Source organism: Hyperolius riggenbachi, chromosome 10 (genome assembly GCF_040937935.1).
Source record: "Hyperolius riggenbachi isolate aHypRig1 chromosome 10, aHypRig1.pri, whole genome shotgun sequence".
Taxonomy (NCBI): domain Eukaryota; kingdom Metazoa; phylum Chordata; class Amphibia; order Anura; family Hyperoliidae; genus Hyperolius; species Hyperolius riggenbachi.
The window spans coordinates 284,299,257-284,320,832 of NC_090655.1; the positions used below are offsets into that span (position 1 = coordinate 284,299,257).

Below are 21,576 nucleotides of genomic sequence, written 5' to 3' on the forward strand. Positions count from 1 at the left end.
TGGTCGGCACACAGTTAAACTGTAACATCGCCCACTTGAGCCATAGGGAAACATGGACATTACCTGGTACATCAGTTTTCCTCTCAGCTATAACTGACAGCAACTGATATATTTCAGATCTGACAAAATATTGTCAGAACTGGAAGGGATTATTGTCAGAAGAAAATGGTGAGCTTCTGAGAGGAACGGATGGCAAGGTAACTATGGAATGTTCATTTGAAGTTACCTCATGTGTTTATTTTAAATATTTTTACTCAGTACAGGTTCTCTTAAAGCAGACACATAAACTCTCAATTTCAAAGTGACAAATATTTATTAGATTCTCCCCAGTGTTGTAACACGTTTCACAGGTATAGTCCTGCTTCTTCAGGCAATGAAAAAGGTAACATATAACAAGGAATAGTCAGCGATGCACCAGGCGCCTCTGGTGGAAATGTTTAGCCACATTTGGTATTGCTGTGGTCAGTCAGCCAGGACCCCTGTGATGCTCGGAGACCCGCCATCTGAGATGCCGGATATTACACCCTGTATACTGGACACGGCAGATGGAACAAGAAATCAAATACACAGCAAATTTAGTGTGGAAACTAAGACATTGTCTAAATGGAGAACGTTCTCCATTAGATAAGGAGGCAATGGGCTTGGATGTGGTATGGACATGGCAGTACTGACATGAGGACACGCCACACTTGTATGCCACACCGTGTATAACCAGTGACGTGGGCTGGAAGAGATCACGCTGGGAGAGAGAATGCTCCTCAAGGTGGGCGCCCATCTCCTAGCAAATCTTACAGCTTTAGCGAGACAGTGTGGATGACTTCATCAGCCTGTAGTGCTGCTATAGAGAGAAAATGTGACTGTACTCCAAACTAACAGTTGTGATGAATACAGCACCCTCTGTATTGGGTTATCACACATCCCAGGGACATTGCACAACCCTTGTTCCCTGTTTCTCTCCAGGGCCAGTTTCATCACTCTGCCTATCTTCCAATAAGGATAGCCTCATTCATGTAGGCGGATCCCACAGCGTCATCTCTCTACACAAAGCGTCATCATGAGAGCAGCTGTGACGTGCCCTGATAAATTCCCCTACTGGGACTGGCAGAATAGTGTGGAGAGGAGGACAGCTATTGGCCCTCAGCATAGAATCCCCACTACAGGGCTTGTGATAGGTAGAGGATGACACTGAACCTGAAGATGAATTGCCCACAAGATTAACATCAAGATAACTGATTTCTACAGAGGCCCACTGAAAATAAGAGAGATTCAGGGAATGCTGTAATTCCCACACTTAACACAAATGCCACACAAGCAGTGATTTGCGCTAGAAATATTTCCCACACTCAGCATTTGAATAGGGCTTCTCACCAGTGTGAGATCTCTCATGTCTGACAAGGCTGCCTTTCAGTCCAAAACATTTCCCACACTCAGCACATGAATAAGGCTTCTCACCAGTGTGAGATCTCTCATGTCTGACAAGGTTTCCTTTCCGTCCAAAACATTTCCCACACTCAGCACATGAATAGGGCTTCTCACCAGTGTGAGATCTCTCATGAGTGACAAGATGTGATTTACTCACAAAACATTTTCCACACTTAGGACATGAATAGGGCTTCTCACCCGTGTGAGATCTCTCATGTATGATAAGGCTGCCTTTATCTCCAAAACATTTCCCACACTCAGCACATGAATAGGGCTTCTCACCAGTGTGAGATCTCTCATGAATGACCAGATATGATTTACTTACAAAACATTTCCCACACTTAGCACATGAATAGCGCTTCTCACCACGGTGAGATCTCTCATGAGTGACAAAATGCGATTTCCTCGCAAAACATTTCCCACACTCAGCACATGAATAGGGCTTCTCACCAGTGTGAGATCTCTCATGTGTGAAAAGACTTGATTTACTTGCAAAACATTTCCCACACTCAGCACATGAATGTGGCTTCTCACCAGTGTGAGATCTCTCATGAAAGGCAAGACTTAATTTATACCCAAAACATTTCCCACACTCAGAACATGAATAGGGCTTCTCACCAGTGTGAGATTTCTCATGTGTGACAAGATTTGATTTCTGAGTAAAACATTTCCCACACTCATCACATGAATATGGCTTCTCACCAGTGTGAGATCTCTCATGAAGGGCAAGACTTGATTTATGCCCAAAACATTTCCCACACTCAGAACATGAATAGGGCTTCTCACCAGTGTGAGATCTCTCATGTTTGACAAGGCTACCTTTATCTCTAAAACATTTCCCACACTCATCACATGAATATGGCTTCTCACCAGTGTGAGATCTCTCATGAAGGGCAAGACTTGATTTATGCCCAAAACATTTCCCACACTCAGAACATGAATAGGGCTTCTCACCCGTGTGAGATCTCTCATGTCTGACAAGCTGTGATTTCCGTACAAAACATTTCCCACACTTGGAACAGGAATAAGACCCTCCAGCAGGGGGAGAGCTGTGCTGGGTATGAGGCCCCTCAGGGTTAGACAGGTGAGGGGAGTCTGGGGGAATATTTGGGGTCACCAGGATATCTGCAGGAGACTCTTGTCCAGTGACATCATCCGTTGTACAGTCTGTGGATACAGAGAGACGAGTCTCTGAGAGGTTCCTGATGCCGGAACTCCGCGCTGCAAATAGAGAAACATCATCACTTCCTGTTAGAGAATTCTGAGGGGAGGAGCAATTATCATTAGAGATGGTCAGTGAGCTGCTGATAATTCTAAGTTGATGCAAAGATAATGCAGATTGGAAATGGGGCAGATGCAGCATCTGTGTATCTCTACATATAATTAGACTATCATATTCACCATCTCAGAGTTACTGGCATGTCACTGATAGAGTTGGGCCGAACGGCTCGCCTGCGAACGGTTCCAGGCAAACTTTGGGGGTTCGCGAACTTTTGCGGAAGTTCGATTCGCCCCATAATGCTCTATTGAGCAAAATTTTGACCCTCCATATCACTGTCAGCAGACATGTTATTGTCAAACACACTGCTCTCAGTGCTAGAGAACCCACCCACCCTCCCTTCAAGCTAGGTCCTTTATACCATTTGACTCAGTTGTCTGCCTACACTAATTAATTATGGGACAGCTGGTACACACTCTGCTAGAGAGATTTTAATTGCTCTCCTCCCTCCTCCCACCTCCCTCCTCCCTTCTACCCTTCTACCTATTCCCTCCTCCCTCCTACCGGAGGGAGGAGGGTCTCTTCTGCCAGGGAATTATACTATTTTAAAAACCAGTATACATCATACCATAGCTGGGAATCGAACCCAGATCTCACTGTGTGGTGGGCAAGTCACCCTAAGCACTGTACCACTATAGTAGTAAGTGAAGCTAGCCTAAAATGTACCATTTATGCTCAATGCAATAGAACCATTAGGTTGCTTAAAGGAGAACTGTAGTGAGAGGTATATGGAGGCTGCCATATTGATTTCCTTTTAAGCTATACCAGTTGCCTGGCAGCCCTGCTGATCTATTTGGCTGCAGTAGTGTGAATCACACCAGAAACAAGCATGCAGCTAATCTTGTCAGATCTTACAAAAATGTCAAACACCAGATCTGCTGCATGCTTGTTCAGGGTCTAGGGCTAAAAGTATTGGAGGCAGAGGATCTGCAGGATAGCCAGGTAACTGGTATTGCTTAAAAGGAAATCAATATGGTAGCCTCCATATACCTTTCACTACAGTTCTCCTTTAAAGGGAACCTTAACTGAGAGTGATATGGATGTTTCCTGTAAACAATACCAGTTGCCTGGCAGTCCAGCTGATCTTTATGACTGCAATAGTGGCTGAATCACACCCTGAAACAAGCATGCAGCTAATCCAGTCTGACTTCAGTCAGAGCACCTGATCTGCATGCTCGTTCAGGGGCTGTGGCTAAAAGTATTAGAGACACAGGATCAGCAGGCGATTCAGGCAACTGGTATTATTTTAAAAGGAAAAATCCATATCCTTCTCCGTTTAGGTTCCCTTTAAGGATTTGTAGTATAAAAGCCAACTCACATTGGCTGGGATTTGAACCTGGGTCTCACTGTATGGTGGGCAAGCACACTAACCACTATACCAACTGAAGCTGGCCTAAAATTTACTATTTATGCTCAATACAAGAGAAAAAGTAGACAAGACAAATAACATTTATATCACACTTTTCTCCTGGCGGACTCAAAGGACCAGAGCTGCAGCCACTAGGGCATGCTCTATAGGCAGTAGCAGTGTTAGGAAGACTTGCCTAAGGTCTCCTACTGAATAGGTGCTGGCTTACTGAACAGACAGAGCTGAGATTTGAACTCTGGTCTCCTTTGTCAGAGGCAGTGCCCTTATCCATTACACCATGCAGCCACTGCTTACAGATATTTAGCCAGACATGGCCTTCTCTTTTGTGTTCAACAGTTGTCAAGAGAAAAATTAGACAAGATAGCAGTGTTAGGAAGACTTGCCTAAGGTCTCTTACTGAATAGGTGCTGGCTTACTGAACAGACAGAGCTGAGATTTGAACTCTGGTCTCCTTTGTCAGAAGCAGCGCCCTTATCCATTACACCATGCAGCCACTGCTTACAGATATTTAGCCAGACATGGCCTTCTCTTTTGTGTTCAACAGTTGTCCAAAGAGAACCCCAGATAGCCAGGTAGATTCATATCTCTCTCTTTTCCTAACACTGCTACTGCCTATAGAGCATGCCCTAGTGGCTGCAGCTCTGGTCCTTTGAGTCCGCCAGGAGAAAAGTGTGATATAAATGTTATTTGTCTTGTCTACTTTTTCTCTTGTATTGAGCATAAATAGTAAATTTTAGGCCAGCTTCAGTTGGTATAGTGGTTAGTGTGCTTGCCCACCATACAGTGAGACCCAGGTTCAAATCCCAGCCAATGTGAGTTGGCTTTTATACTACAAATCCTTAAAGGGAACCTAAACGGAGAAGGATATGGATTTTTCCTTTTAAAATAATACCAGTTGCCTGAATCGCCTGCTGATCCTGTGTCTCTAATACTTTTAGCCACAGCCCCTGAACAAGCATGCAGATCAGGTGCTCTGACTGAAGTCAGACTGGATTAGCTGCATGCTTGTTTCAGGGTGTGATTCAGCCACTATTGCAGGCACAAAGATCAGCTGGACTGCCAGGCAACTGGTATTGTTTACAGGAAACATCCATATCACTCTAAGTTAGGGCCCATTCACACTTAGAACCGCAGAACGGCGGCGATTACCGCCGGCGTTTTGCTGGAGTGATTTTCCCGCGATTATCGCGGAAAATCACTGGACACTGCAGCGGTTTTGGAGCGATCGCGATTAGCGTGCTTTGCACGCTAATCACAATCGCAAATCGCGGAACGCTCGTCGCCGGCAAACCGCTGCATGCAGCGCAGTTGCGGTTATAGCTAACCGCAACCGCGGCAGTGAGAACACTGCCATTCGCTACATTGTGTAGCGGTTCTTGCAGAACCGCTAGCGGTTTGCCGTGAGCGGGAATCGTGCGATTCCAGCTCAAGTGTGAATGGGCCCTTAAGGTTCCGTTTAAAGGAGAACTGTAGTGAAAGGTATATGGAGGCTACCATATTGATTTCCTTTTAAGCAATACCAGTTACCTGGCTATCCTGCAGATCCTCTGCCTCCAATACTTTTAGCCCTAGACCCTGAACAAGCATGCAGCAGATCTGGTGTTTGACATTTTTGTAAGATCTGACAAGATTAGCTGCATGCTTGTTTCTGGTGTGATTCACACTACTGCAGCCAAATAGATCAGCAGGGCTGCCAGGCAACTGGTATAGCTTAAAAGGAAATCAATATTGCAGCCTCCATATACCCCTCACTACAGTTCTCCTTTAAGCAACCTAATGGTTCTATTGCATTGAGCATAAATGGTACATTTTAGGCTAGCTTCACTTACTACTATAGTGGTACAGTGCTTAGGGTGACTTGCCCACCACACAGTGAGATCTGGGTTCGATTCCCAGCTATGGTATGATGTCTACTGGTTTTTAAAATAGTATAATTCCCTGGCAGAAGAGACCCTCCTCCCTCCGGTAGGAGGGAGGAGGGAATAGGTAGAAGGGTAGAAGGGGAGGAGGGGAGGAGGAAGGAGGGAGGAAGGGAGGTGGGGAGGAGGGAGGTGGGCAATTAAAATCTCCCTAGCAGAGTGTGTAGCAGCTGTCCCATAACTAATTAGTGTAGGCAGACAACTGAGGCAAATGGTATAAAGGACCTTGCTTGGAGGAGGGAGGGTGGGCGGGTCCTCCAGCAGTGAGGTGTATTTCACTCAATTAGGTGTGGCTCCAGATATTAGAGCTTTTGAAACATGTTTTCTATCATTTTTCCAGCTGATAGAATTTTTTAAAACTTTCAAAGTTCGCCCCCCCATTGAAGTCTATTGCGGTTCGCGAACTTTTTCGCGAACCGAACCTTTCGCGGAAGTTCGCGAACAGGGTTCGCGAACCTAAAATCGGAGGTTCGGCCCAACTCTAGTCACTGACCATGGCTAGTTATCAGCCTGACAGAGAACTGCAGAAGGTTGTGCTCATTACAGGCAGCCAATCACGTAACTTTGCCTTGCATGCACATTTTCTGTATCTTGGAATTTGGGCAATGAAATGAACTTCCCGAAAAATGTGATTAGCTGCATACAATTTGCATGATATTTGCATACAAGTACAGAGTTACTTGCATCTCATCGACCTCCCTACACATAAAGCACTGGCCATACCTGGAAAGCAGTAAATTGTAGAGCTTGATGAGACAATGGCAGCAATGTGTTACTTCTGTGACAACAGACCTATATGTACTTATAGCAAGAAACACATATATACTCCTATATATACAGTATAGCCGTACCTCTCCTCCCATCCTGCAATCCAATGAGGAACCAAACTTCTTCACACTGCAGCTCCTATTGGACAGATCAGTGGGGGTGGGGAAGGGGTGTGACTAGAAATCACTGCCCCTCCCCCCCCCCACACACTTATATCAGTGCCTCCTCTGCCCCTCCCCCCACAGAATTATTTTAGTGCCTCCTCTGCTCCCCCCCCCCCACCCACCACACACACACACTTATTTCAGTGCCTCCTCTGCCCCCCCCCCACACTTATATCAGTGCCTCCTCTGCCCCCCCCCCCCCCTCACGCACACACACTTATTTCAGTGCCTCACACACACACTTATTTCAGTGCCTCCTCTGCCCCCCCCCCCCCCACCCACACACACACACTTATTTCAGTGCCTCCTCTGTACCTGTGTGAGAGCCCCTTATACGCCTCCTGTGTGACTACCAGGCATTCTACTCCCTTTAAAGAAAATCTTATTATTTTTTAGTCATCACATCACACAGGCAGGTTCACACCTATGCTGGGTCACATTTCAGCTGGAACATAAATTTGCCTTCTCAAAACAGAAGATATTTGTGATAATTCAGATTTTAGTGAGCATATGCCATCTCCCACAATGCATCACTGCTGAATATGCATATTGTCTCTTTGTTGTCCCTGAAATCTAAACACACACCCAGAACTGCTGAAATGCAGTGATGTGTTAGCTTGTTTTAGCTTTCTGGGACAACAAAGGAGTGATTTGCATATTCAGCAGTGGTGCATTGTGGGATGCCTCAAATGCTCACAGCAACCTGAATAATCACAAATACCTTCTGTTTTGAGAAGACACATTTCTGTTTAGCAAAGCATTTTAGTAAGAGGGATTTCTGATCCTTTGTAGCCCCTTACACACTCCTGGGAGTTCTGGTTCACCGTGAGCTTGCTGGGCAATGTGTAAATGTGAGCTGGAGTAAGAGGAGGACAGCGGATATGATGTAACATGCTGTGACTTCCTGTCCTTGTCATGGCTATCTATGCCACGTCTGATTTCTGTCACTGCGATGGGCACAGCATACATCTCCAAACTACTGATGGACGAACATCGCGAATGAACGTTCAGGGACTATTCACAAACGTTTCCGCAAATGTCCACAATCCGAATGTTCCCGGGGGACCCCACTGACTTTACTGGCAGGTGAACTTCAAAAACCTTCAGGGCCTATTTACAGCCACAATTTCCTTTGAAATGGTGCCAAAACTATTCAAAAACCCCGGCAGTGGCATGACAGAGAGGGATAAATGACAAAACCCCGGCAGAGGCATGACAGAGGGGGATAAATGACAAAACCCCGGCAGTGGCATGACAGAGGGGGATAAATGACAAAACCCCGGCAGTGGCATGACAGAGGGGGATAAATGACAAAACCCCGGCAGTGGCATGACAGAGGGGGATAAATGACAAAAACCCCGACAGTGGCATGACAGAGGGGAATGAATGACAAAACCCCGGCAGTGGCATGACAGAGGGGGATAAATGACAAAACCCCGGCAGTGGCATGACAGAGGGGGATAAATGACAAAAACCCCGGCAGTGGCATGACAGAGGGGGATAAATGACAAAACCCCGGCAGTGGCATGACAGAGGGGGATAAATGACAAAAACCCCGGCAGTGGCATGACAGAGGGGGATAAATGACAAAACCCCGGCAGTGGCATGACAGAGGGGGATAAATGACAGAAACCCCGGTAGTGGCATGACAGAGGGGGATAAATGACAAAAACCCCGACAGTGGCATGACAGAGGGGAATGAATGACAAAACCCCGGCAGTGGCATGACAGAGGGGGATAAATGACAAAACCCCGGCAGTGGCATGACAGAGGGGGATAAATGACAAAACCCCGGCAGTGGCATGACAGAGGGGGATAAATGACAAAACCCCGCCAGTGGCATGACAGAGGGGATAAATGACAAAACCCCGGCAGTGGCATGACAGAGGGGGATAAATGACAAAACCCCGGCAGTGGCGTGACAGAGGGGGATAAATGACAAAAACCCCGGCAGTGGCATGACAGAGGGGGATAAATGACAAAAACCCCGGCAGTGGCATGACAGAGGGGGATAAATGACAAAACCCCGGCAGTGGCATGACAGAGGGGGATAAATGACAAAACCCCGGCAGTGGCATGACAGAGGGGGATAAATGACAAAACCCCGGCAGTGGCATGACAGAGGGGAATAAATGACAAAACCCCGGCAGTCGCATGACAGAGGGGGATAAATGACAAAACCCCGGCAGTGGCATGACAGAGGGGGATAAATGACAAAACCCCGGCAGTGGCATGACAGAGGGGGATAAATGACAAAACCCCGGCAGTGGCATGACAGAGGAGGATAAATGACAAAACCCCGGCAGTGGCATAACAGAGGGGGATAAATGACAAAAACCCTGGCAGTGGCATGACAGAGGGGGATAAATGACAAAAACCCCGGCAGTGGCATGACAGAGGGGGATAAATGACAAAACCCCGGCAGTGGCATGACAGAGGGGGATAAATGACAAAACCCCGGCAGTGGCATGACAGAGGAGGATAAATGACAAAACCCCGGCAGTGGCATGACAGAGGGGGATAAATGACAAAACCCCGGCAGTGGCATGACAGAGGGGGATAAATGACAAAACCCCGGCAGTGGCATGACAGAGGGGGATAAATGACAAAACCCCGGCAGTGGCATGACAGAGGGGGATAAATGACAAAACCCCGGCAGTGGCATGACAGAGGGGGATAAATGACAAAACCCCAGCAGTGGCATGACAGAGGAGGATAAATGACAAAACCCCGGCAGTGGCATAACAGAGGGGGATAAATGACAAAAACCCTGGCAGTGGCATGACAGAGGGGGATAAATGACAAAACCCCGGCAGTGGCATGACAGAGGGGGATAAATGACAAAACTCCGGCAGTGGCATGACACAGGGGGATAAATGACAAACCCCGGCAGTGGCATGACAGAGGGGGATAAATGACAAAACCCCGGCAGTGGTATAACAGAGGGGGATAAATGACAAAAACCCTGGCAGTGGCATGACAGAGGGGGATAAATGACAAAACCCCGGCAGTGGCATTACACAGGGGGATAACTGACAAAACCCCGGCAGTGGCATGACAGAGGGGGATAAATGACAAAACCCCGGCAGTGGCATGACAGAGGGGGATAAATGACAAAACCCCGGCAGTGGCATGACAGAGGGGGATAAATGACAAAACCCCGGCAGTGGCATGACAGAGGAGGATAAATGACAAAACCCCGGCAGTGGTATAACAGAGGGGGATAAATGACAAAAACCCTGGCAGTGGCATGACAGAGGGGGATAAATGACAAAACCCCGGCAGTGGCATTACACAGGGGGATAAATGACAAAACCCCAGCAGTGGCATGACAGAGGGGGATAAATGACAAAAACCCCGGCAGTGGCATGACAGAGGGGGATAAATGACAAAAACCCCGGCAGTGGCATGACAGAGGGGGATAAATGACAAAACCCCGGCAGCGGCATGACAGAGAGGGACAAATGACAAAACCCCGGCAGCGGCATGACAGAGGGGAATAAATGACAAAATCCCGGCAGTGGCATGACAGAGGGGAATAAATTACAAACCCCGGCAGTGGCATGACAGAGGGGGATAAATGACAAAACCCCGGCAGCGGCATGACAGAGAGGGACAAATGACAAAACCCCGGCAGCGGCATGACAGAGGGGGATAAATGACAAAACCCCGGCAGTGGCATGACAGAGGGGAATAAATTACAAACCCCGGCGGTGGCATGACAGAGGGGGATAAATGACAAAACCCCGGCAGTGGCATGACAGAGGGGGATAAATGACAAAACCCCGGCAGTGGCATGACAGATGGGGATAAATGACAAAACCCCGGCAGTGGCATGACAGAGGGGGATAAATGACAAAACCCTGGCAGTGGCATGACAGAGGGGGTTAAATGACAAAACCCCGGCAGTGGCATGACAGAGGGGGATAAATGACAAAACCCCGGCGGTGGCATGACAGAGGGGAATAAATGACAAAATCCCGGCAGTGGCATGACAGAGGGGAATAAATTACAAACCCCGGCAGTGGCATGACAGAGGGGGATAAATGACAAAAACCCCGGCAGTGGCATGACAGAGGGGGATAAATGACAAAAACCCCGGCAGTGGCATGACAGAGGGGGATAAATGACAAAACCCCGGCAGCGGCATGACAGAGGGGGACAAATGACAAAACCCCGGCAGCGGCATGACAGAGGGGAATAAATGACAAAATCCCGGCAGTGGCATGACAGAGGGGGATAAATGACAAAACCCCGGCAGTGGCATGACAGAGGGGAATAAATTACAAACCCCGGCAGTGGCATGACAGAGGGGGATAAATGACAAAACCCCGGCAGTGGCATGACAGAGGGGGATAAATGACAAAACCCCGGCAGTGGCATGACAGAGGGGAATAAATGGCAAAACCCCAGCAGTGGCATGACAGAGGGGGGATAAGTGACAAAACCCCAGCAGTGGCATGATAGAGGGGGATAAATGACAAAACCCCGGCAGTGGCATGACAGAGGGGGGATAAGTGACAAAACCCCGGCAGTGACATGACAGAGGGGGGATAAGTGACAAAATCCCGGCAGTGGCATGACAGAGGGGGATAAGTGACAAAACCCCGGCAGTGGCATGACAGAGGGGGATAAATGACAAAAACCCCGGCAGTGGCATGACACAGGGGGATAAATTACAAAACCCTGGCAGTGGCATGACAGAGGGGGATAAATGACAAAAACCCCGGCGGTGGCATGACAGAGGGGGATAAATGACAAAAACCCCGGCAGTGGCATGACAGAGGGGGATAAATGACAAAACCCCGGCAATGGCATGACAGAGGGGGATAAATGACAAAACCCCGGCAGTGGCATGACAGAGGGGGATAAATGACAAAAACCCCGGCGGTGGCATGACAGAGGGGGATAAATGACAAAAACCCCGGCAGTGGCATGACAGAGAGGGATAAATGACAAAACCCCGGCAGTGGCATGACAGAGGGGGATAAATGACAAAACCCCGGCAGTGGCATGACAGAGGGGGATAAATGACAAAACCCCGGCAGTGGCATGACAGAGGGAGATAAATGACAAAAAAATTTCCTCAAAATATGTATTTTACACAAAGACTTTTTCTTAATATGTAAACACGAAAAATTGCATTTTGTTTCTAGATTTTTTTAAATTAAGTTCCATAAACTGGCCGCTGTGTTTAACTGCCTAAAAATTGTTATTTGCAGCCACTGCAGCCGAGGCTTTAAATATTAGGCATAGACCTACCTCATTTTTAAAGTACACTGCAGCCACAAAATATGCCGCTTGTGCAGTGTGGGCCTAACACTGCACTACAAGCTCCACAGTGATGTGAAAGGCTTTGTGTGACAAGGTCAGGTGACACCATTTTTTCAGTTCAACACATCCACTTTATCAGTTTATATAAGTACTAGGGATGGGGCGACTAATCCGTTGAATCCCTCGAATATTGGGAAATACTCGGGATTCGAATCCCAATGCCATTTACAGCTCACCGAATCCCGACACTGCGTCCTCATGCATCCGTCGCTCATTCTCCTCCGTCACCTCACGCCTCCTCCGCTCGCCCCCCGCCCGCATAGTTAAAATACCTGCTCACCTATCCAAAGCAGGGCTCGGAGCGGCGTACCTCACACTTACTTCCATGTTCCCCCTAGTAACTTGCTTTTACTAAGGTCATCAGTAAAAGCCGGTCTGGCCACTAGGGGGAACAGGGAAGTAAGGTAAGAGGTCTGCTGCTCTGCGCTTCACACTGGAGGTGAGCGGGTGCTTATTTATGCAGAGAAGGTGAGCGGAGGAGGCCACGGGGGAAGGGGGGATGGGCACGGGGCTACCTATACAAAAGGCACATTTACCCTGCTACCTATACTGAAGGTACATATACCCTGCTACCTACACTGAAGGTACATATACCCTGCTACCTATCCTGAAGGCACATATACCCTGCTACCTATACTGAAGGCACATATACCCTGCTACCTATACTGAAGGCACATATACCCTGCTACCTATACTGAAGGCACATATCCCGTGCTACCTATACTGAGGGCACATATACCCAGCTACCTATACTGAAGGCACATATACCTTGCTACCTATACTGAAGGCACATATACCCAGCTACCTATACTGAAGGCACATATACCCTGCTACCTATACTGAAGGCACATATACGCTGCTACCTATACAAAAGGCACATTTACCCTGCTACCTATACTGAAGGTACATATACCCTGCTACCTACACTGAAGGTACATATACCCTGCTACCTATACTGAAGGTACATATACCCTGCTACCTATACTGAGGGCACATATACCCTGCTACCTATACTGAGGGCACATATACCCTGCTACCTATACTGAGGGCACATATACCCTGCTACCTATACTGAGGGCACATATACCCAGCTACCTATACTGAAGGCACATATACCCTGCTACCTATACAAAAGGCACATTTACCCTGCTACCTATACTGAAGGTACATATACCCTGCTACCTATACTGAAGGTACATATACCCTGCTACCTATACTGAAGGCACATATACCCTGCTACCTATACTGAAGGCACATATACCCTGCTACCTACACTGAAGGTACATATACCCTGCTACCTATACTGAAGGTACATATACCCTGCTACCTATACTGAAGGTACATATACCCTGCTACCTACACTGAAGGTACATATACCCTGCTACCTATACTGAGGGCACATATACCTTGCTACCTATACTGAAGGCACATATACCTTGCTACCTATACTGAAGGCACATATACCCTGCTACCTATACTGAAGGTACATATACCCAGCTACCTATACTGAAGGCACATATACCCTGCTACCTATACAAAAGGCACATTTACCCTGCTACCTATACTGAAGGCACATATACCCTGCTACCTATACTGAAGGTACATATACCCTGCTACCTACACTGAAGGTACATATACCCTGCTACCTACACTGAAGGTACATATACCCTGCTACCTATACTGAAGGCACATATACCCTGCTACCTATACTGAAGGCACATATACCCTGCTACCTATACTGAAGGCACATATACCCTGCAGTGTTCTCCCCAGCATTTTTTTCCAGCCGGGTGGCATGAAAAAGTAGCCGGGTGGCATGGAAAAGTAGCCGGGTGGAGCGATATGAGAGAATGTAGGGCTGGTGCATCTCTGCACAACTTTGCTAACAGCAGAGGAGGTGGTGAGCAGATGACAGCCGGGTGCTCACCAAAAGTAGCCGGGTGGAGCACCCGGCTAAAAGAGCCTGGGGAGAACACTGCTCTGCTACCTATGCTGAAGGCACATTTACCCTGCTACCTATACTGAAGGCACATATACCCTGCTACCTATACTGAAGGCACATTTACCCTGCTACCTATGCTGAAGGCACATTTACCCTGCTACCTATACTGAAGGCACATATACCCTGCTACCTATACTGAAGGCACATATACCCTGCTACCTATGCTGAAGGCACATTTACCCTGCTACCTATACTGAAGGCACATATACCCTGCTACCTATGCTGAAGGCACATTTACCCTGCTACCTATGCTGAAGGCACATTTACCCTGCTACCTATACTGAAGGCACATATACCCTGCTACCTATACTGAAGGCACATATACCCTGCTACCTATACTGAAGGCACATATACCCTGCTACCTATACTGAAGGCACATATACTCTGCTACCATACTGAAAGCACATATACCCTGCTACCTATACTGAAGGCACATATACCCTGCTACCTATACTGAAGGCACATATACCCTGCTACCTATGCTGAAGGCACATATACCCTGCTACCTATACTGAAGGCACATATACTCTGCTACCATACTGAAGGCACATATACCCTGCTACCTATACTGAAGGCACATATACCTTGCTACCTATACTGAAGGCACATATACCCTGCTACCTATGCTGAAGGCACATATACCCTGCTACCTTTACTGAAGGCACATATACTCTGCTACCATACTGAAGGCACATATACCCTGCTACCTATACTAAAGGCACATATACCTTGCTACCTATACTGAAGGCACATATACCCTGCTACCTATACCAAAGGCACATATACCCTGCTACCATACTGAATGCACCTATACCTAGCTAGCTATACTGAAGGCACCTTTACCTTGCTACCTATACTGTGGGCACCTATGCCTGGGTACCTATACTGCGGGCAACTATACCATGATTGCACAATTCTTATGTGCAGGATTCACTAGATTCAGGATTCGGAAGGTTCGAGAAATTAGAGAACCTTTTTAGATTCTGATTCAGAAAAATTGTGGATACACAGCACTGGGTTACATAGAGAACTCCTATCTCTATCTGTCCCTCAGCAGTACAGCTCTCCCTACACTGACTGAAGGCACACAGCTACACTGCACTGGGTTACATAGAGAGCACCTATCTCTATCTGTCCCTCAGTCAGCAGCATGCTCACCCTACACTGACTCCAGGCACACAGCTACACTGCACTGGGTTACATAGAGAACACCTATCTCTATCTGTCCCTCAGCAGTACAGCTCTCCCTACACTGACTGAAGGCACACAGCTACACTGCACTGGATTACATAGAGAACACCTATCTCTATCTATCCCTCAGTCAGCAGCATAGCTCTCACTACACTGACTCCAGGCACACAGCTACACAGCACTGAATTACATAGAGAACACCTATCTCTATCTGTCCCTCAGTCAGCAGCACAGCTCTCCCTACACTGACTCCAGGCACACAGCTACACAGCACTGGGTTACATAGAGAACACCTATCTCTATCTGTCCCTCAGCAGTACAGCTCTCCCTACACTGACTGAAGGCACACAGCTACACTGCACTGGATTACATAGAGAACACCTATCTCTATCTATCCCTCAGTCAGCAGCACAGCTCTCCCTACACTGACCCCAGGCACACAGCTACACAGCACTGGATTACATAGAGAGCACCTATATCTATCTGTCCCTCAGTCAGCAGCATAGCTCTCACTACACTGACTCCAGGCACACAGCTACACAGCACTGAATTACATAGAGAACACCTATCTCTATCTGTCCCTCAGTCAGCAGCACAGCTCTCCCTACACTGACTCCAGGCACACAGCTACACTGCACTGGGTTACATAGAGAACACCTATCTCTATCTGTCCCTCAGTCAGCAGCACAGCTCTCCTTACACTGACTCCAGGCACACAGCTACACAGCACTGGGTTACATAGAGAACACCTATCTCTATCTGTCCCTCAGCAGCACAGCTCTCCCTACACTGACCCCAGGCACACAGCTACACAGCACTGGGTTACATAGAGACCACCTATCTCTATCTGTCCCTCAGCAGCACAGCTCCCCTACACTGACTCCAGGCACACAGCTACACAGCACTGGATTACATAGAGAACTCATATCTCTATCTGTCCCTCAGTCAGCACAGCTCTCCCTACACTGACTCCAGGCACACAGCTACACAGCACTGGGTTACATAGAGAGCACCTATCTCTATCTGTCCCTCAGTCAGCAGCACAGCTCTCCCTACACTGACTGAAGGCACACAGCTACACAGCACTGGATTACATAGAGAACACCTATCTCTATCTGTCCCTCAGTCAGCAGCACAGCTCTCCCTACACTGACCCCAGGCACACAGCTACACAGCACTGGATTACATAGAGAACACCTATCTCTATCTGTCCCTCAGCAGCACAGCTCCCCCTACACTGACTCCAGGCACACAGCTACACAGCACTGGGTTACATAGAGAGCACCTATCTCTATCTGTCCCTCAGCAGCACAGCTCTCCCTACACTGACTCCAGGCACACAGCTACACAGCACTGGATTACATAGAGAGCACCTATCTCTATCTGTCCCTCAGTCAGCAGCACAGCTCTCCCTACACTGACTCCAGGCACACAGCTACACTGCACTGGGTTACATAGAGAACACCTATCTATCTGTCCCTCAGCCAGCAGCACAGCTCCCCCTACACTGACCCCAGGCACACAGCTACACAGCACTGGATTACATAGAGAACACCTATCTCTATCTGTCCCTCAGTCAGCAGCACAGCTCTCCTTACACTGACTCCAGGCACACAGCTACACAGCACTGGATTACATAGAGAGCACCTATCTCTATCTGTCCCTCAGTCAGCAGCACAGCTCTCCCTACACTGACTCCAGGCACACAGCTACACAGCACTGGGTTACATAGAGAACACCTATCTCTATCTGTCCCTCAGCAGCACAGCTCTCCCTACACTGACTCCAGGCACACAGCTACACAGCACTGGATTACATAGAGAACACCTATCTCTATCTGTCCCTCAGCAGCACAGCTCTCCCTACACTGACTCCAGGCACACAGCTACACAGCACTGGGTTACATAGAGAACACCTATCTCTATCTATCCCTCAGTCAGCAGCACAGCTCCCCCTACACTGACTCCAGGCACACAGCTACACAGCACTGGGTTACATAGAGAACACCTATCTCTATCTATCCCTCAGTCAGCAGCATAGCTCTCACTACACTGACTCCAGGCACACAGCTACACAGCACTGGGTTACATAGAGAACACCTATCTCTATCTATCCCTCAGTCAGCAGCATAGCTCTCACTACACTGACTCCAGGCACACAGCTACACAGCACTGAATTACATAGAGAACACCTACTCTATCTGTCCCTCAGCAGCACAGCTCCCCCTACACTGACTCCAGGCACACAGCTACACAGCACTGGATTACATAGAGAACACCTATCTCTATCTGTCCCTCAGTCAGCAGCATAGCTCTCCCTACACTGACTCCAGGCACACAGCTACACAGCACTGGATTACATAGAGAACACCTATCTCTATCTGTCCCTCAGTCAGCAGCACAGCTCTCCCTACACTGACCAGGGGCAAACGCAGGATTTTTAAGGGGGGGGGATTCCTGAAAGGTCCAGAAGCACGTATGTCCCCGAGTGCTTCCGAATACAGGTGGCTCCATACTGCCCATGCACAAAAGTGCGCTGGCGTATCACGGAGCTGCCTATCTTTGGAAGTACTCAAGGACACGAGTGTTTCTGAGGGCTTCTGGTAGCAGCAAATTTGAACGGGGTACAGCGCTGGAACAACTCCCGAGAGAGGAACGGGAGATAGACTTAGTTTGGACAATTCAGTGGAATACGCCACATAGTGTCACATAGCGCAAGCGATAGCCATATGATGCAGGGATATATGCATCTGCGGAAGATGGCGGCGCTGTATAAAAACGAAATAATAATTTGCCTCACCAGGATTGCACTTTTATTTAGCTTTCCTGTAAGACAAGAAGACACAGTCAGCTCTAGCGGAAGAGGGAAACAAAGGTGGATGAGGGAGGGCTGGTGCACACCAAGAGGGCTTCTGAGCGTTTTTCAAATCAACAGTGATTTGAAAAGTGCTTGGCTAATGTTACCCTATGACAGTGTTCTCATAGCAGCGTTGTGACTTTTTCAAAATCGCAGGTATACTGCATGTAGCACGTTTTTGAGCAATTCATTCAAAAATCGCTCTGAAAATCACTTCACAAAATCACACTCACAAATTGCTAGCGATTGCTATTGTCATTTTGGCGTTGCACTAGCCCAGAGAGAGGAGGAGTGGAGAAATTGAGAATAGCCTGAGATGGAGCAGAGAACTTATCTGTATTGCAGTCCCACATCACACAGGCTACTTGCCTGTAATCGGACTCCTGTCCCTGTCAGTCTCTCACACAAGTCAGAAAGAAGCCCTCCTGGAGTCTAGGGACTGTCAAAAACTTTTCAACTTGTTTAACACCTTATCCACACATGCAGTCATTAGAACAATGAGGAGAGACCAGACAGATGTTTGCCCATGGACCCTGAGTCCAGGCAAGCTCTGCATCATGCTGTGCATATTTACCAGCTTGCCTGCCCTCTAATTGCATCCTGTCTGACACTTCTGTGCTGTGGAGAGTCCAGGACTCCAGAATCAACATTCTCTCACTGCAGGCTGTATCTTCTTGAGGGGGAAACTCGGCTGCCTCTCTCATTCTATTAGCTGGATGGAGGCACCAGAAGTAAGAAGGGAGGGAGAAGGAGGCTGTTTATATTATGCGGGCTTCCCTGGCTGAATACACAGCTCAGTGCAGGGGGGAGGTTCCAGACACCCGGAATAGCCCCCTCAGTTCACCAGTGCTGACTCCAGGCACACAGCTACACAGCACTGGATTACATAGAGAACCCCTATCTCTATCTGTCCCTCAGCAGCACAGCTCTCCCTACACTGACCCCAGGCACACAGCTACACAGCACTGGGTTACATAGAGAGCACCTATCTCTATCTGTCCCTCAGTCAGCAGCACAGCTCTCCCTACACTGACTCCAGGCACACAGCTACACAGCACTGGGTTACATAGAGAACACCTATCTATCTGTCCCTCAGCAGCACAGCTCTCCCTACACTGACCCCAGGCACACAGCTACACAGCACTGGATTACATAGAGACCACCTATCTCTATCTGTCTCTCAGCAGCATAGCTCTCCCTACACTGACTCCAGGCACACAGCTACACAGCACTGGGTTACATAGAGAACACCTATCTCTATCTGTCTCTCAGCAGCATAGCTCTCCCTACACTGACTCCAGGCACACAGCTACACAGCACTGGATTACATAGAGACCACCTATCTCTATCTGTCCCTCAGTCAGCAGCACAGCTCTCCCTACACTGACTCCAGGCACACAGCTACACAGCACTGGATTACATAGAGAACCCCTATCTCTATCTGTCTCTCAGCAGCACAGCTCTCCCTACACTGACTCCAGGCACACAGCTACACAGCACTGGATTACATAGAGAACCCCTATCTCTATCTGTCCCTCAGCAGCACAGCTCTCCCTACACTGACTCCAGGCACACAGCGAGGTAAGAGGTCCAGGGCTTGCCCACACTTCCCTCTAGGTGTCGCATGGTGGTTTGGGGGGCCCCCAGCGAGTGAGAGAGACCTGGGGCCTCCAGGCTGTCATGTGGACCAGTGTTTGTGATTTAAAATTTTTTTATTTGCAGCTTCTAGGATGCGGTTGACAGGTGAGTGGTTAGGGAGAGGACCGTGTGGGAGATGTGCCTACACGGGGCGTCCCTGTAAACGATGCAATTCACGATTGCGTCCAACCAAAGCCTCCCACCTGAATGCTAATTTATGTAATTCCTGCTGGATTTGGTACAGCAGGCAAAGGGTGTATGACAGTACACCTGATTGGCTGACTGGCGTCTGCTGGCCAGATAGAGGCAGGATATTGCTTTAGCTGGAAGTTAGCAATTGTGTTTGTTGCAGTTGGCATTCAGTTTAGAGAGAGGTGAGAGGTCCAGGGCTTGCCCACACTTCCCTCTAGGTGTCGCATGGTGGTTTGGGGGCCCCAGCGAGTGAGAGAGACCTGGGGCCCCCGGGCTGTCATGTGGACCAGTGTTTGTGACACAACTAAACTGCACTGGATTACATAGAGAGCACCTATCTCTATCTGTCCCTCAGTCAGCAGCACAGCTCTCCCTACACTGACTCCAGGCACACAGCTACACTGCACTGGGTTACATAGAGAACACCTATCTCTATCTGTCCCTCAGCAGCACAGCTCTCCCTACACTGACTCCAGGCACACAGCTACACAGCACTGGGTTACATAGAGAGCACCTATCTCTATCTGTCCCTCAGTCAGCAGCACAGCTCTCCCTACACTGACTCCAGGTACACAGCTACACAGCACTGGATTACATAGAGAGCACCTATCTCTATCTGTCCCTCAGCAGCACAGCTCTCCCTACACTGACTCCAGGCACACAGCTACACAGCACTGGATAACATAGAGAACACCTATCTCTATCTGTCCCTCAGTCAGCAGCACAGCTCTCCCTACACTGACTCCAGGCACACAGCTACACAGCACTGGATTACATAGAGAACACCTATCTCTATCTATCCCTCAGTCAGCAGCACAGCTCTCCCTACACTGACTCCAGGCACACAGCTACACAGCACTGGATTACATAGAGAACACCTATCTCTATCTGTCCCTCAGCAGCACAGCTCCCCCTACACTGACTCCAGGCACACAGCTACACAGCACTGGATTACATCGAGAACACCTATCTCTATCTGTCCCTTAGCAGCACAGCTCTCCCTACACTGACCCCAGGCACACAGCTACACAGCACTGGGTTACATAGAGAACACCTATCTCTATCTGTCCCTCAGCAGCACAGCTCTCCCTACACTGACTCCAGGCACACAGCTACACAGCACTGGGTTACATAGAGAACACCTATCTCTATCTGTCTCTCAGCAGCACAGCTCTCCCTACACTGACTCCAGGCACACAGCTACACAGCACTGGGTTACATAGAGACCACCTATCTCTATCTGTCCCTCAGTCAGCAGCACAACTCTCCCTACACTGACTCCAGGCACACAGCTACACAGCACTGGGTTACATAGAGAGCACCTATCTCTATCTGTCCCTCAGTCAGCAGCACAGCTCTCCCTACACTGACTCCAGGCACACAGCTACACAGCACTGGGTTACATAGAGAGCACCTATCTCTATCTGTCCCTCAGCAGCACA

At 48.5% G+C, this 21,576-nt stretch overlaps 1 pseudogene; it reads right to left on the minus strand.

Annotated features, from left to right (window-relative positions):
• Positions 1-294: 294 nt before the first annotated feature.
• Positions 295-21,576, minus strand: part of LOC137535546 (zinc finger protein 208-like) — a 274,048-nt pseudogene continuing 252,766 nt past the window's right edge.